Below are 12,763 nucleotides of genomic sequence, written 5' to 3'. Positions count from 1 at the left end.
TTAACCTAGAAGGGGTACCACCTCTGGTGCAAATGTAGGGACCCATAGCCTCGGAGAAGAAAATAAAGAGTACTCAGAGAAGACCTTGTGGATCCTCACTGAACACTTTGATATTTTCTTCTCCTACCACCCCTATTCTTTTGTTAAGTGTGTATATTTATCTAACTTTATTTGAAAATGTCATTACACAAAAAAAGTTACAATATTGATTACATGCAGGGTACAAGGCTGCTTGTCACAAGTTGAAAAGCTCCTCCAGCTCCTCAGATGGCGGGCAGGAACCATGGATGCAGTGAGCATTTCCTCTCTGGATTGCTACACTAAGGCGCTGAAAAAGAAAACTGGCAGCTCTGGGGTCTCTAGTTGTTTCGATTAGCTTAGACCCCAACTCCTTTAAAAAGCTAGCAGCACTTTTACCCCAGGCACCAAGTGTCTCTGAGGCAATGGGGACAAAATTGTAGTGGTGCTCAAGGTCTCTGTATTTACGTGACTTGGCCGCTTCCCGGTGATTGGCAGCTCCTCCTGCTTGTGTAGCACTGAAGTCAACATAGGTACTGGCCAAAGTTGAAACGCAAGTGTAGTCCCACACCAACTGTCTACCATTCTTCCAGGGGTTCACCGTAATTCCGTCTGGGCGACCGACAGGCTCATCAGAGTTGCGGGACATTAGGTAACGGGGCTCTCTCTCTGCTGGACAACCGGCTGTGGTAAGGCTCCTCTTAATAATGTCATTAACCTCGCCGTGTCTTGCATGCCATCCTCCCGTCCTTTGGCAAAGAAGGCCATGCCTTCCGTATCTGTCGGCCTCTGCCTCGCCGCAAATACACCTGTATTTGGTGTGGATTGGGGCAGCTAGGCGGAGAGCCACGGCAATTCGGAGGGCCTGCGGTGTGAGACGGGTGCCGGTTGCTGACATTGGGGTTGCTAATAGGAAATCACCTGCATGGGGAGCTGCTACAGCTCTAAGTCGGGCAGTGTCATGTGGTGTCGTCGCAGCTTCTAGCAAAGTTGCAGCTTCTTGGTCGGCAATGGGGCGATCCCAGCTGGATTGCTTATGGGCTTCAGAAGGCGGTGGTTGGGGTGCTGGTCCTGCGAGAGAGACCCATTTGGTTGTGCAGTCTGTGAAGCTGGGATCATGCACCCCTGCCTGTTGAACTAGGTGCTCAGGTAGGATTTCCTTCACCAGGTTGTCAGACCCCACTGAAGAGGACAGGAATGCTGGTACAGCAATTTGTGTTGCTGTGCGCACGCCAAGGCCCCCGAGTCTGACAGGAAGGGAGGCCTGTTTCCACTGTGAGTCGCTGAGGGAAAGATTGAGGGCTTTTTCTAGTGTTGATTTCAGCAAGCTGTCATACTCTTCTAATTTAATATTGTTGAAAGATGGCGAACATCTTAGAAAGTAGGTCAGCCTGGGAAGGGACAAGCATCTGGTGATGAGGTAAAGTGCATCATGAGCATCGATGTCTTCAATCCTCTCGTTCATCCTCTTCAGGTCAGTGATCTTCTTACCAAGGACCCCGTCGATGGCATTCCTTCCAAGAGGAGCACCTAGGAGTGTGCTGTCCTCAGGGTTGGTTGTATGAATGTCAGGCAAAACAACCTTTATTTGCTCTATTATGTGCTGGTTGGTGGAGGTTATTTCGCACTTGGAAGGGTTCAGGGTGAGGCCTAGGCTTGCTCCTTGCTCCTGGATTATTCTTATGTCGTCCAAGAGTGAGGCTGGGGAGCCGGCTAGAGTACCATCATCCAAAAACCAAATGTTGAGCTCACTGGACAGGTTATCGGTGACTTCCTTGATAACTAGGCAGAACAGAAAAGGAGCAAGGGGGTCACCTTGTTGGACACCTTCTTGTGATTCAATTTCATGTTCCCCAAAAAGCAGAGTTAGATTCTTGCTGTAGCATGAGTTTACAAACGGGTAGAGGGAAGGAAAAAGGCGATGAACTGCACTGAGTACTGCATCCCTTCTAACCAGATTGAAAGCATTTTTGAAGTCCAACTTTATCAGGGCTTTTTCATCCGTAATGTTGGCAATGTAGGCTCTAGCTGCATGAGCCGCTGCCTCACACCCTTGGGGAATGCCAAACCCAAGCTGTTTTGGCTTCAGCATGTCGGCTGCTGCCTGACTAACTGCTCTAGCAGCAGCCTTAGCGACGAGACGCCGGAGTGAATTGCCGACAGCTCTCGGTCTGATTCCTCCATCTTTTTTCCTCAGGGCACAGAGGGTAGCGCCAAAAAAGAGAGGCCGTATGGTCTCTGGTATGTTGCCAGCTAGACATGTGTTGGCGAATCTAGTTAGTTCCACCAGGAGGCCCTGTGCAATGTCTCCCAGTGCAGGGTTGAGCATTTGTTTGATGTGGTTGGGTCGTAGTCCTGTGAACCCACCTGCTGATCCTGGTGGGAAGGATAAAGCTGCTTTGTGCACCATGGATTCGAGCACACACAGGGGTTCTGCTCTGGTGACACCGACTAGGGGAACACTGTCGTCACGAGGAGCTCTGGGTGGGTGTTTTTCCCTCAGGGCTTGTGTATATATATATATATATATATATATATATATATATATATATATATATATATATATATATATATATATATATATATATATATATATATATATTATTAAATATGACCGAAAAAGTAAGATTAATAATTCTAACACGAATTTTCTCAATCTTTCGTACATTTCTTTTCACTGTTGGAGGTAATTCAAAAATCAATTCTCCAAAATTCATTTTTATTTCTAGTCTGACGCGACACTTGAGCGCGTTTCGTAAAACTTATTACATTTTCAAAGACTTTACACATACACAACTGAATAGAACTTACATATCTCCGATTTGTTTATATCTACATTTGAGTGAGGTGGATGGGTTGAGGTGGTATTTAATAGGGTATTAATTTCATCAACACAAGACAGAACACGAAACAATGGGTATTGAAATGGAAGTGATTGTAGAAAGCCTATTGGTCCATATTTCATGATGCTTCTATATTGGAGTGGAGTCTTGAAGTGGGTAGAATATAGTTGTGCATTAATTTGCTGTTGATTGCTGGTGTTGACTTTTTGATGTGTAGTGCCTCACAGACGTCAAGCCGCCTGCTATCGCTGTATCTATCGATGATTTCTGTGTTGTTTACTAGGATTTCTCTGGTGATGGTTTGTTGTTGGGAAGAGATTATATGTTCCTTAATGGAGCCCTGTTGCTTATGCATCGTTAAACGCCTGGAAAGAGATGTTGTTGTCTTGCCTATATACTGGGTTTTTTGAGGCTTACAGTCCCCAAGAGGGCATTTGAAGGCATAGACGAAGTTGGTCTCTTTTAAAGCGTTCTGCTTTGTGTCTGGAGAGTTTCTCATGAGTAGGCTGGCCGTTTTTCTGGTTTTATAGTAAATCGTCAGTTGTATCTTCTGATTTTTGTCTGTAGGGATAACGTTTCTACTGACAATATCTTTCAGGACCCTTTCCTCCGTTTTATGGGCTGTGGAAAAGAAGTTCCTGTAAAATAGTCTAATAGGGGGTATAGGTGTTGTGTTAGTTGTTTCTTCAGAGGTTGCATGGCGTTTCACATTCCTTCTTATGATGTCTTCCACGAAACCATTGGAGAAGCCGTTGTTGACTAGGATCTGCCTTACCCTACAGAGCGGCAGCTAAGAGCCTTCGTGAGAACAAGGAGATAGTTGTCAGGAGAGGCGACAAGTCGCTAATATACGTCATTCTTAAAAAAGACGAATATCTGGCGAAAATGAATCTCATACTCTCTGACCAAACTAAATTCCAAAGGGTAACGAAGGACACTACAGCCGAACTGAAAGGAAAGGTCAACAAATTGATCGAAACTGTGAACGCCAAGAAATCTGGACTCTACCTGCCAAAGATTATTGGGGAATATAAACCTGGATATGCGTATGGAAATGTCAAGACACACAAGCCTGGAAACCCACTTCGGCCAATCATCAGCCAGATACCCACACCCACGTACAGACTGGCGAAACGACTCAACGGACTGCTGACTCCTTATGTCCCTTGCGCCTTCAGCCTGAAGTCTCCAAGCGAATTTGTTGACTTGCTGCGGGGAACACGGGCCACAGGGATAAGAGCCTCGTTGGACGTAGAATCTCTGTTTACCAACGTACCTGTGGATGAAACAATCGGGATGATAGCCGACAGAGTGTACCGTGATCCGGCCTGTACTCCTCTTGACATACCAGAAAACAGTCTAAGGAAACTACTCCAAGCTTGTACTAAAGAGGCACCCTTCTTGAGCCCGGATGGACACATGTATAAGCAAGTAGATGGGGTCGCCATGGGTTCTCCCCTAGGTGTCCTGTTTGCAAACTTCTACATGGGTACCATCGAGCAAAAAGTCTTAGTCGACATGAACTTGAAACCGGCCATATACTGCAGGTATGTTGACGACATTTTTACACAGGTAGCTGATGTCAGACATCTGCAGGAGCTGAAGGAGGCATTTGAGCAGAATTCTCCGTTGCGTTTCACTTACGAGATGGAGAAGGATGGGAAGCTGCCCTTTCTAGATGTAACAGTCATGGAAAGGAGCGGAGTTTTCCACACTGCAGTCTACACTAAGGAAACAAACATAGGAATGTGCCTGAATGCCAACAGTGACTGCCCGGACAGGTACAAGAGGAGTGTTGTTAATGCTTATGTCAACCGTGCCCTCAGCCACAGCTCAGAATGGAAGCAAGTCGACGAAGAACTCTGTAGGGTAAGGCAGGTCCTAGTCAACAACGGCTTCTCCAATGGTTTCGTGGAAGACATCATAAGAAGGAAAGTGAAACGCCATGCAACCTCTGAAGAAACAACTAACACAACACCTATTCCCCTATTAGACTATTTTACAGGAACTTCTTTTCCACAGCCCATAAAACGGAGGAAAGGGTCCTGAAAGATATTGTCAGTAGAAACGTTATCCCTACAGACAAAAATCAGAAGATACAACTGACGATTTACTATAAAACCAGAAAAACGGCCAGCCTACTCATGAGAAACTCTCCAGACACAAAGCAGAACACTTTAAAGAGACCAACGTCATCTATGCCTTCAAATGCCCTCTTGGGGACTGTAAGCCTCAAAAAACCCAGTATATAGGCAAGATAACAACATCTCTTTCCAGGCGTTTAACGATGCATAAGCGACAGGGCTCCATTAAGGAACATATAATCTCTTCCCACAAACAAACCATCACAAGAGAAATCTTAGCAAACAACACAGAAATAATCGATAGATACAGCGATAGCAGGCGGCTTGACGTCTGCGAGGCACTACACATCAAGAAGTCAACACCAGCAATCAACAGCCAATTAATGCACAACTATATTCAACCCACTTCAAGACTCCGCTCCAATATAGAAGCATCAAGAAATATGGACCAATAGGCTTTCTACAATTACTTCCATTCAATACCCATAGTTTTGTGTTCTGTCTAGTGTTAGAATTTAATACCCATTTAATACCCATTTTTGAAAGTTCGTTTTCACCTCATCCACCTCACCCAAATGTAGATATAAACTCGAAGATGTGCAAAGCTCTATTCAGTTTCAGTTGTGTGTTTGTAAGCTAAAGTCTTTGAAAATGTAATAAGTTTTACGAAACGCGCTCAAGTGTCGCGTCAGACTAGAAATAAAAATGAATTTTGGAGAATTGATCTTTGAATTACCATCAACAGTGAAAAGAAACATAAGAAAGATAGAGAAAATTCGTGTTAGAATTATTAATCTTACTTTTTCGGTCGTAATTAATAATATATGTCTACAAGAAAGACTGCTACCAAAATATATTAATATATATTTATATATATATATATATATATATATATATATATATATATATATATATATATATATATATATATATATATATATATATATATATATATATATATATATATATATATGTCGTACCTAGTAGCCAGAACGCACTTCTCTGCCTACTATGCAAGGCCCAATTTGCCTAATAAGCCAAGTTTTCATGAATTAATGTTTTTTCGACTACCTAACCTACCTAACCTAACCTAACCTAACTTTTTTTGGCTACCTAACCTAACCTAACCTATAAAGATACGTTAGGTTAGGTTAGGTAGGGTTGGTTAGGTAGGGTTGGTTAGGTTCGGTCATATATCTACGTTAATTTTAACTCCAATAAAAAAAAATTGACCTCATACATAATGAAATGGGTAGCTTTATCATTTCATAAGAAAAAAATTAGAGAAAATATATTAATTCAGGAAAACTTGGCTTATTAGGCAAATCGGGCCTTGCACAGTAGGCTGAGTACGACGTTCTGGCTACTAGCTACAACATATATATATATATATATATATATATATATATATATATATATATATATATATATATATATATATATATATATATATATATATATATGTTGTAGCTAGTAGCCAGAACGTCGTACTCAGCCTACTGTGCAAAACCCGATTTGCCTAATAAGCCAAGTTTTCCTGAATTTATATATTTTTCATAATTTTTTTTCTTATGAAATGATACAGCTATCCATTTCATTATGTATGAGTTAACGTTTTTTAAATTTAAGTTAAAACTAACGTAGAAATATGACCGAACCTAACCAACCCTACCTAACCTAACCTAACCTATCTTAACCTAACCTAAATTATCACAACTAAGTAAATAATTTATGTTCCTAATATAATATAATAACATTAATTCAAATGTGCTAAAAAAAAGAGAAACATAATGTTGACTGCTTGGCAGTTGTCTCCTGTGGTAAAGTGAAAGGGAAAAACATGCAAAACAAATCTTATATAATGAACTTTATTTTACTTTAAACAAATATAAACAAAATAAAGATAATCCCTTGGCTATGTACAGTGCGGATCAAAATATATACAAAGACAAAACTCAATATAAAATAAAATATTGATTACGTTACTCTACAATAAGCAAGACAAAAATTAGTTAAAGGTGCTGAGAATAGTGGGCTGGCTGAAACTTCTACTAATATACAGGACGTATGCTTAGATAGAAGCGTCAGCTCGAAAGCACAAGAATATTCTGAGGCCAACTGCTCGTGCGAGACTATATATATATAGACGATGCAGTTGGCGCTGGAGTCGCGTAAAGTCGCTGATTCACTAATGGGGAGAGAGTTGGTTTGAAGTGGTCGTTTGGTGATCGACGAGGTGGTGCGCTGACAGTGAGAGAGGGGGGTGAGGAGAGTGAGAGTAGGGTAGTGAACCCCCTGTAGAGACGTCTGTTATTCAACTTATATACTATTCTTGAATGTGGTATCATGATGTTGCAGAAGTATAGAAGTAATGCGATGTAGGAAAGAGCAGGCTAAATCTCTGTTGAAAGAGATTACTGTCACAGCTCTCCCCCGAAGCCTGCTCTTACGGGTTAAGTTACTTCATTAGACGGTAGAGTGATAGGAGTAGCTGCCTCTTCCTCGTAAACTCTGGAGAGGGCGTCTGCTATGAGGTTATCCGAGCCCTTAGTGAAGAATATCTCCAGGTTAAATTTCTGCAGGTACAGAGCCCAGCATATAACCCGTTGATTGCTGAATTGGGCTTGTTGCAAAAATCGTGATGGATTGTGGTCTAAATAGATGGTAATAGACCGATTACCTTGTAGGTAAGGATCGAAATGTTGAAGGTTCAGGACGATGGAGAGGAGTTCTTTTTCTATGGTGCTATAGTTCCTCTGATGAGGCTTCAATTTGTAGCTGTAGTAGCTGACAGGAAGAACCTCTTCGCCACGCTGTTGCATTGGAACGTACCCGATGCTGGTGCCATTTACGTCGACATTGATGATGAAGGGCTTCGTAATATCTGGAGAGGCGAGAATGGGATTAGAACATAGCAGAGACTTCAGTTGTTCAAAGGCAATAGTCTGTTGAATGGTCCAATGATACCGTTGCTTGGGGCTGGTGAGATTAATCAGTGGTGTCGCTAGCGTACTGAAATTTTTTACAAACCTACGATAGTAAGATGCAAGGCCAAGGAAGCGCAGGAGCCGCTTCTTGGTTGTAGGTTGTGGGTAATGCTGAATTACTTGAGTATGAATAGCTAAAGGAGCTTAACTGCCATTTCCTATCACATGACCAAGATAACGCACCTTACCTTTAGCAAAGGTGGACTTGCCCAAGTTGATGGTAAGACCAGCTGTCAGGAGCTTGGAGAACAATCGTTGCAGCTGGAGCAGATGTTCGTTCCAGGTGTCAGTTGCTACGACGATGTCATCCAAGTAGGCGTAGGTGTGATCTAGGCCATGGATGACGCGGGTGACAGCTCGCTGGAAGGTGGCCGGGGCAGTACACAGTCCAAAAGGAAGGCGTTCATATCTGTACAGGCCAAAAGGAGTGGTGAAGGCAGATATTTCCTTAGCTCGCTCTGTCAGACTAATCTGACAGTAGCCCTTTAACAAGTCAATCTGGGAAAGATAAGTAGCATTACCTACGGCGTCAAGGATATCATCTATACGAGGTAAAGGGTAAGCATGCTTGACAATCACGAGGTTCAGTTTCCTATAGTCTCTCCATAATCGTACTTTACCGTGAGTTTTCGGCACCAAGATGCAGGGTGAGGCCCAAGGGAACTCACAAGGGGTGGCCAGCCCATGATCCAGAAGGTACTGTACCTCAGCACGCATGACTTCCTTTTTGTACAGGCTGATGTGGTAGAAGGGTTGACGAATCGGCCGAGTATCAGGAAGTAGCTGGATGTCGTGTTGAACCACATTACATTCCTGGGGATCATCGCTGAGCAACTTCTGATGTTCTTGGAATACTCTGATGAGAGGAGCACTGTTACAGTCCTGCAAATATTTAGGAAGGTCTGTAAGAATTTCCGAGTTGGAAGGCACTGACTCAGAGTTAGTGCTTTCGGGAGGAGAAGCAGGAAGGTCTCATTGTGGAGGTATGGATCTTGAAAGGTGGAGAGAAATATTAACACAGTGGGGGGAGTACCTTTATAGTTCTTCAAAATATTGATGTGGCACAACTGGTCCTCCGCCACCGATCTGGAGTCTCAAGAACGTAATTGTGGTTGATTCCGCACTCCTTGATGCGGTAAGGTCCTGATAACTTATTTTGCAATGGAGAACCAGGGATCGGAAAATATGCTAAAACGAAGTCTCATGCTTTAAATTTCCTGATTTTACTGTGTTTGTCGAAATGAGTCTTCCTCCTATCTTGAGCTTTTAATAAATTATCGTTGGCAAATTTATGCACTCGCTCTAGAATGTGCTTTAAGTTTTGAAGAAACTGGGGAACATACAGAGGGTCACTGAAGGTGGCATTTCTTAAAGAGTCTTTAAAAGCTTTAAGAGGAGTACGGCACTTACGTCCGTAGAGCATCTCATAAGGAGACACTCCTAGAGACTCATTTGGGAGACTTCTGAAAATGCACATGATGATGTCAAGTTGTTTATCCCAGTCTTTCATAGTTTCATTGCAAAATTTCTTAAGGAGTGATTTTATAGTTTGGTGACTACGTTCAAGAGAACCGTGTGAAGCAGGATGATAGGGGCTGGACAATATCTGAGTAATGTTGAATTCTTCCAGTGTCTTCTTGAAGAGATCACTGGTGAAGTTGGTGCCACAGTCACTTTGAACCTCCCGAGGAAATCCATATTGTGTAAAGATCTTCAACAGTTGCTTCACCACAGTAGCAGTCGTAATGTTCTTTACAGGAACTGCTATGGGGAATCTGGTGATTGGACACAGGATGGTTAGTATATAAGCATTGCCAGAACTAATCCGGGGTAAAGGACCAACACAGTCTATGATGAGTCTGTGAAAGGGTTCCGAAGGCACGAGGATAGGAATCAAAGGAACCTTGGAATAGAGATGTTGGGTTTTCCTGCCATTTGACATGTATGACACTGTTGTACATAAGTTTTTATATCCTTAATCATACCTGGCCAGTAACAGTCTTGTCTGATGGCGTGATAGATTTTATTAAAACCGTAGTGAGAAAGCACTCCATGGGCCAGGTGTAGAATATCGGGCCGTAGGCTGGTGGGAACTACTAGTTGGTCGACATTAGCCCAATCGTCATCCTCCATTAGTTTACTAGGGTCGGTACCTGCGGTACAGCAATTGGTTCTCTATAAAGAACCCAGGAATACTATCAGATTAAGTCTCGGCCTGGAAGAATAATGGTGTTAATGAGGGATCCTCCCTCTGCAACTTACGGAACTCCTGCATACTGAGATTCGGTGGCAGACTCTGATGGTCTTGAGGGACAGCTGTTGAAGCAGAGTCTGCTGGTTGCGGGCGTGCAGCTTGCGCACGGGTTGTCACCAAAACTGGAGGAGAGACTTCATCGCTTTCTTGGACCTTCGCTGGAATATACTTCAGGATTGTTGGAAATTTCCAACACTAAATACAACACTGTTGTATTATTATTAATTATTACTAAATCTACTAATCATTGTAGTAATTAAAATTAACCAAACGTAGAGTTCACATGTACTAATAATTACATCTGTACAATAAGGCTAGAATTCTTACGTCACCAGACGCCAGTATTGCGTCAGATTCCATTATAATAAACACAACTATATCCAATGTGTCTGAGAATTGAGTTTGATTCTCTATAAAACAACGGTGTTCTGTGTGATAATTATTTACAGATAAACTGATCCCCAACTAATGCCAAATAGAGCGTTTATAGTTATAACTGTTATCTGGTAATAAATTTAACGTCACACGTGAATGCCCTGGAGAGACTTTAATTCATCTCCATTGCTCGTTTACTCATCTCCATTGCTCGTTTACCATCATAAAATGGGCAAATAATTATATTTAACTCCTCTGAATAATAAACCCGTCCTTATCCGAGCATTTCAATCACAACTGCGAGAAATGATAATATTCGTAGTAAATAATTTGTGTATCAAACGTGGGACGCGGAGCGGGGCAGGGGAGACGCGAGTACACGAGGCGACGCGCTCGGAGAGAGACGCCATTACCCAAGCCACCAGGGTAGACGCCACCAAGAGCTCCAGATGAAAGTCGCCACTGTGAGGTGTGAAGAACCTTTGCAGACAATCACTTAGCTGGTGTCAGTGTCACTTTACACATCGTGTTGAATTGTCAAGAGATTTAATTTGACATTCAGCCAGGAACCTGTTAAATTTGTTCCGTGTAGCACAACGTGACCGGCCAGATAAGCGCATCAACATCTAGGCTAGGCTCGACACCACGTGTTCGTTACAACGACGCCTGAACCTAGGACGCGAACTTCGGCAAGCCTTAACTTACACAGTGCCCGATTAGCTAAGTACCTTTATTCCCATTTGATGCATCATTTAGGAGGGGGGTTATAGCTGGGTAGCTTGTCGTCACGCAGAGCGACTATAAAAAACCACAGGTTATTATTTACCTCCATTATTTAATTTAATTTTCTTGAACATAGATGTCTAGCAGCTTAATCTGTTGCTACTGAATATAATTTGATTTACAGCGTGTGTGAAGAATTCTCCGAGCTGTCATTTCCCGTGTTAATCATCTCCCAGTGTTCCATGATGAGTCCAGGAGATTCCGAGGATGAGTCGTAACCGACTTCTTGGAAATCGTCTTCAAGCTAAGACCCTTTCCGTATTCCTTAAATTCCATTACCTGTAGTATTATTCATGCAGAACACTGTTTCTTTGGATTGACATGTGTTTATTATAATTATTAATTTCTCATGTTCATAATCTATGTTCTTATTGGTGATAAATATAATGATTCTATAATTGGTCTTAGGATTAGATTATTGCATAATGAACTGGTGCACGAACCACACTAGTTCCTAGACATATATGAAGTTCCAGTAATAACCCCCCAATGTAGGTGTTTGAGGCTTTGATTCAGTTAAATTATACAGCCCATTAATTTATATAAGTGATCATATTCTCTAGTATTTATCCATAGTTACTGGTTCATCTAGGAATTTTCTAATGATCATATTTTATTAGTTTCCCTCTTTACTATAAAAGCGGGTGGTCCTTCGTAATAGAATTTCATTACATTAATATTTAAATAAATAGAGTCAAACCCCAAATGTCCCACATTATGGTCCTTCAAACCGGATAAACATAAACTATAATTATTAATACTAATTATTAATAACTAATCCTTGTGTGATGTAATCTCGACTAACCATTTAATTAATTGTGTCAGCCAACAGCGTAACACATCAGTTAGTCTAAGTCACCCCAATTCATTGCTACTTTCACCACATGTATAAGGTAGCACTCGTGGGACACAGTCAATTACCCACAACACTTAGACCTATATCTCATACAGAAGTAAGAATTTTTAGGTCACCAGGAGCAACAGCTCATAACTTTTATAACAATTCCACACTAACACCTGCGTTAGAGTGGCCTCACCATCTAACCATTATATACTTAGGTGGTAATGACATCCATCCTACTCGTCATCCAGCTGAGGTGATCAAACACCTTAAAGCCATAATTTCTTCTTTCAAGCTCATCAGTAATTCGGTAGTATTCACGTTAGTGGAACCTCGCCAACCAAGTCAAGATAATCGTTGGGGAGTAACACCAGAATATTACCAGAGAGCTGCTAAATACATAAATTTCAGGCTGAAAAAACGAGTGAGATTGGATGCCACTTATATCCAATTTACAGCCATTCCTTATAGACAAAACCTAACCAGAGATGGTGTACACTTGTCAGGTGAGTCTAGGTTGCATGTGGTTGACAAGTTGATCAACACCATCAACTATCACAAACGGCTGTGGCTGGCAA

The sequence above is a fragment of the Procambarus clarkii genome, chromosome 6 (genome assembly GCF_040958095.1).
Source record: "Procambarus clarkii isolate CNS0578487 chromosome 6, FALCON_Pclarkii_2.0, whole genome shotgun sequence".
Taxonomy (NCBI): Eukaryota; Metazoa; Arthropoda; class Malacostraca; order Decapoda; family Cambaridae; genus Procambarus; species Procambarus clarkii.
Note: the sequence above shows the minus strand (reverse complement) of the source record.